A 5,955-nucleotide genomic window follows, 5' to 3' on the forward strand; every position below is an offset into this window, starting at 1 on the left:
GTTAGTTCAGGAAACGAAAGGAAAGGAACTTTATTTAAGTTTTTAGTCATTCTAGTGCTGGAGCACTAATTGGGGACACTGTAATTAACAATTAACACAAGCAAGTCAAATGTTGGTTTTTGAAGGAGGGCAACCGGAGTACCTGGAGAAACCTCTCGATGCAGAGTAGAGAACCAACAAACTCAACCCACATATGACGCCGAGTCTGGGAATCAAACCCGGGCCACATTGGTGGGAGGCGAGTGCTGTCACAGCTGTACCATCCCTGCACCCCTGAAAGTTGGTTGAACATCAGGCTACCATGCAGGTGGTTGCTGGTGTGATCCCCTGTGCCCCTCCCCTGAATCAATCTGTGATAATTAAGAAAGTTGGAGAAGTTGACTAATATGTTTTTTTGTTTTTTTTTTTGCGGCTATATTCTTTTTGCTCTCTAATCTTAATACAACCTTATGTTACCTTCATTAGCTTACAGATTTTGTAAATTATAGCCAATTTTCATGTAAACTGTGTTTCTAATTAGTTAGCATAACATAGTTACCTGTAAACTTGCTCACCTTTAATTATTAGTTAATAGATATTCGTCAATAATCAATCCTCTTGTAATCTGTATCGTTAACTATGATGAATTATTGTTCAATTATTGTGCATTTTTCGTGCCAACTTTTGGAAAAATCTTCAATACTCCATTCAAAATTGGAGCTGCAAAGAGGAATTCGGCTGTTCATTTCAGTTTTGTGGATACTGGTCACGCGTGACGTCGATTGTAAAACAAATAAGCAGAAAGTGCTGTATTTGTGATTTCACCTGCAAATAGTAAGAGACTTTCAAGTCTTCATAGAGAAGAAGTGTAAAGCTCACGTGAAAAAACCCAGGCACACACTCGTTGCAAAGAGCATGGCACAGTTCTTGATGCTGTGCAGAGACAGACAGTAAAGCCTTAACCATCTTCTTTCTTTACAGGCTGAAGAAATAAAACCGGACTTTTGGCTCGCAAATTTATACTGGATAGGCAAGGTAGAACTTTGTAATAAATAGTTGGTCATCTATTAGTAGTAGGGAAAAGACTACATCAATGCCAAAGATTTACACTTATTCTAGAAAATCGCTCTCACATTCAGCATCTGTGTCTGAACATGTTCTCAATTCAAAGTCGCTAAAATTTCTTGTCAAAGTTTTTGCTGAAATTTTGGGATGGAGATGCTAAATTCTAGTGTAATTTCTGTTCCCTTGGCATTGAGTTAATCTTTTCCTTACTGCTCTTGTTTAACATCCCATTTCTCATCCCTTCTTTGTTGAAATCAGTGCTTACTAAATAGACGTTCTTATCAAAATCAATGCCTAGATTGCAAAAATCACGGCTTACGTAAGGGTGAGTGGGACTTTGTGCTATTTACAATGGTTCACCTTCAGCAGACCATTAATACCACACCTATCCTCTGTAGTTTTATTATTATTGGCCGTTCTGTAATTCCAATATAGGATTGGTATAAGGTTAACATTCCATCAGTATTGGAATTTAGGAGGGTATATATGTGACCAGTGTATTTTGTTTCTGTTGCATGGCTGTCGCCCTCATGAATTATTAATGAATTTCAGAATCAAACTAACTGTGGTGTGCCCTTTTTGTAAAAATACCTTATTTAGACTCAATTTCAGGGATAGGTTTTCGAGATACCACAAAGCCGTTCAATCTAACTGGATTTGTGTTCTTTCTGGGCAGTGTTACTATGAAAAAGGCGATTACCAGAAAGCAGCAGAGTATTTGAGGAAAGCTTTATCACTTCCTGTTTCTTCGGAAGATGTGAGTACTCCTTTCAATTTCCTTGGTTTCTCAGGGGGACCCCTTTTACCAATTTATGCCAAATGCCGCTAAAATTCGGGGTCGATTACCGCTTAACCCTTTGACTGTAAGATGTGATTGGTATGTAAATTCTCCTCACAATTTCAATGAAATTTCAGTGCGACAGATATTGAGAATGAATATAAAATTATCAGGTTAAGAGGTGTGATCTTGATGTAACACCAAATTCTCATGACTTAATGTAACCCCAAAGGAAAAAAGGTTATATGAAGTGCTAGAAGTCGTATTTTATTCATTTATTTTTTCTGTTATTATTACTTTTTTGTCATGTTAGAAAACATGTAATTTAATGCAATTATTGGTGCTTGGTAGTGCTGTAATTCATGTCACGTTCGTATTGCAATACTTATTGTATTGTTTATTGTAGTTTACAATGTTTTATGGTAATGTGTAACTGTGCGTATTAAAAAAATAAAATTATTTTCAAAAAATTCTCATGACCACCCAACAAAGAAATCTATGGTACTAGTTAGGAGAATGAACGTTTCGATCTTGGTAATGACAGGTTTCATCATAATTTATCCAAATTCCCAAATTACCATTGTATTTCAGCAAATATGTTTGTAATTGACATTGTTAAATGCCTCTTTTCAATCTTTCTGGCATTTAGGACAGGGAATCGCACAATCTAGCCGAAGAGCTCATTGGCAGCTTATGATGTTCATACAGCAGTCTTTGATTGGTTGTCATCGCAAAACTGGCCCTGATGGATGATGGTGTTGATGATGTGACCAACCATATTTGGACATGGTCTTCAGAATGACGGTTTGCCTTAAAAAGTGTAGATAGTTAATAGCGGTGTTAAGTTACAGAAGTCAATGGTGGAAAATACTGTTTCTGCCTCTCAACCAGTCAGACTCTAAAATGAAACACCTCCACCCCTGTGAATACTTTAAAACCACTTGGATTTTTTCCGAGTATATCCGAGTCACCATTCAAAGAATATCACATCTTTTAAAATAATTGTTTATCAATATTGACGTACTTCTCGGAAATTTTTTTTAAAAAACGCGTGTATTTTAGGTTAATGATTTGTAAGTATCGAATCATCAAATGATATTTTTTCATTAGTGTTTTTGAAATACCAAATTATCTTTTTGTTTCAAAAACATATCCATTCGCAAGAGAAAGTTAAATATTTGCCTTGGTTTTAGAAGTGTCGACTGCTTTTAGCAAAAAAAGCAGGATATAAATTAGAGCTGATATAAGATGTCTTCAAAGAAGTCATCCCATAATTTGAATGTAAATTGATGTAAATATAACGTAAAAATTCTATTGTAAATAAATTTTAGTCGTTTTTGTAAGATCCTCTTGTGGGGTCCCCACATTTGACTTGAGTTGTGTTAATTGTTAATTTCAATTTACTGTGTCCCCAATTAGTGCTTCAGCGCTAGAACGACTAGACACTTAAATAAAGTTCGTTTCCCTTCCTTTTATGAGAAACCGACGAGGGGAGCAGCGCTGGCGCAGTGGTGAGAGCACTCGCCTTCCACCAATGTGGCCGAGGATCGATTCCCGGATTTTTACGTCATATGTGGGTAGAGTTTGTTGGTTCTCTACTCTGCTCCGAAAGGTTTTTTCCCGGGTACTCCGGTTTTCTGCTCTCCTCAAAAACCAACATTTGCAGGCGTAGCTCAGTTTGCTAGTGCGCGGCTTTCGGAGCAAGGGGTCCCCAGTTCGATCCTCAGTGACTTCAACGTCTGTTTCCACTTTCCTCTGATCCGTGTAGCTATAGCTTTAAATACCCGTAAAACAGAGCACTGACAGAGGGAGGGAGGGGGGTAAAAGGCGCACCGTCGGCTTCCATTGATAGCAGTTTCATAACTGAAGGAACTACCGACGTTAAATAAATTGACTTTACTTTACTTTACGGCTGGGGAGGCCACGAACAAAATTTTATATCCCCTATCCCCAAGGGATAGTTAACAATAATAATTATTGCTCAACGTTGAATAGAAAAATATCCACTTCTTTCAGTGAGTGATACCGATGCTAGTAATTGTTTTAGTATACATTACACTCAGGCTGAACAAGTAACAGACCAAAACTGAGAACTGACTTACCGAAAAGCAACCTCGTTTCCAGGGTCTCCATGGTCGTTGACAACGGAGAGCATGGGAACGAGGTTGACCGAAAAGATTCAGACCAGCGGAACCCATTTTGTTGCTCCTTAGTTGCTGAGAGGTAATCACCTCCGAGTTGACCAATCAAAACACGTAGAATATTCATGTTCAAAGGTGATTGTTTCACTTCTGTAGAAAATAAATTTGCCAAAAAAGGCACATGGCAATGGATTAAGCTCCCAGGGAGTTGATCAGTTTTATAGCTTTCGAAATAGAAATCGTAAGGTCACGGGTTCGACTCCTGCAAGTGGCACTCGGATTTTTTCCGAGTGTCTCTGAACATCCGAAATAGTTAGCGGAAGGTCATAGGTTAGACTGCAAGTAGCATGCGGACTTTTCCGAGTATCTGCGAACATTCGTGGTCACAGATTAGACTTCTGCTATAAGCTCTTACATTTTTCTCCAAGTATGCCTGTGTCATAACAGAAGAGTACATCTTTCGTAAAGCATACTTAAATTTTCTGAAGTACATTTTAAACTCTTCCTCCAAATAAAGTATGAAGAATTCGAAATTTGAACATTCTCACCCATCTCTAACGTCTTTTTTTCTCAAAATCATGAGTTAACTCCTTTTTTTTAATTTCCAATTTACTCTATTTAAACCAGTAGCTCGTTGAATGTAATTTTATATGCGCAATTAAAAATAAAAAAGCTCAATGTGTTGACTGAATATTTTAAATAAATAATGATTGTACAGCTGAAAACAGCAAACAAATTTTGCGAATAACATTTTGTTTAAAACATATTCTTCGTCTACTTTTTGTCCTTATAAGTGTCAATGCTTTTCATATTATCTCGACAGTTCCCCAGACCAGCTTTCACCTTTCCGCCAATAGACAATTTCCGTATTTACCTCAGGATCGACGACGAATGTTCCACTCCCCGTCTCTAGGCAACCCAGGTGCTCCATGAGAATTGAGGAAAAATTTCGATGTTAACATCTCAATGAAGGAGAAACTTCGGTATTTCTAGTTTCTTTACTTCCTGTTCGTTTCCACTGTCTTGTAATTCTTCTTTCGGATGTTTTGACAACTGCGGGATGTTTTCTGTAATCTTTGAGGTCTTAAGCTTACTTTCCGCCCTCCTGTTCCCTCTTTCTTTGTGGTTAAAACGTTTGTTTTCACTGTTGGCCATGGACTTTCGTTTCCATTCCGAACTTTTCTTCTTTTTGGGTTCCATGATCTTGTGAAGTAGCCTGCTTTTCCGGACTTCCAGTTCCCACAAGGATTTGCTTTGTCGAATTCTTTCTGTGCAAAGCTTTTTACAATACGCCATTCGTATCTCTTCAAGATTTCGATCGAGCAACAGACTAAACTCACACTGTCGTTCGTAAAACCCTCGAACCTGCTCGAGTTGTTTAACGGGGTTGCTGCTAATGATGGCAGGCAAAAAACTGTCCTCTTCAGAAATTGCATACATTTTCCTTCAATTATTCGTTTTCTTGTGTTGAAGGACTGATAATCTGCGTGATCCGGATGTATTCTAATCCCCCCTGTTTGAATTATAAAATTTACCCTTCTTAGTTTCAACGACTGCAGCTGTCATACCTTGCATCCATGTCTGACAGTTTTTCCTGTTATTTGCGCTTTGGATATTTTGGCAGTTAATGACATGAAGATTGACATTGTTTTGCGTCACGGAGTGGTTTCCGCATTATGGCACCTCGCTTAATATGAATATGTCAAAGAAATTTGTTGAAATTGTGTCCGTTAGGTAACCGAACCGGAGGACCAACACGGAGTGTCACAAGAACGAACTTCTGCGCAACGAAAAGTTCCCCTTTTCGATTTTCTGACAACTGTTTGAAAGCTGCATTTTGTTTTCCCAGCAATTCTTTCGGAGACACTGATCTGGAAAATTGTAATTTTAAAGGAAATAATTTATTAAACAATTCAAATTGGACTTGATTCAAGTGTTGCGGTGAATAGAGTCATTAGCTATATTTGTACGATTGCCCTTAAGTTTGAAACA

General features: G+C 37.9%; 1 long non-coding RNA gene across 1 annotated transcript; it reads left to right on the forward strand.

The window, feature by feature from the left end:
- Positions 1–782: 782 nt before the first annotated feature.
- LOC137974031 (uncharacterized) lies at positions 783–5,728 on the forward strand. The gene is made up of 3 exons (XR_011117376.1): positions 783–1,014; positions 1,721–1,801; positions 2,472–5,728. It is a non-coding gene; the product is annotated as an uncharacterized lncRNA (long non-coding RNA).
- Positions 5,729–5,955: the final 227 nt, after the last annotated feature.

This window comes from Montipora foliosa, chromosome 1 (genome assembly GCF_036669935.1).
Source record: "Montipora foliosa isolate CH-2021 chromosome 1, ASM3666993v2, whole genome shotgun sequence".
NCBI lineage: Eukaryota > Metazoa > Cnidaria > Anthozoa > Scleractinia > Acroporidae > Montipora > Montipora foliosa.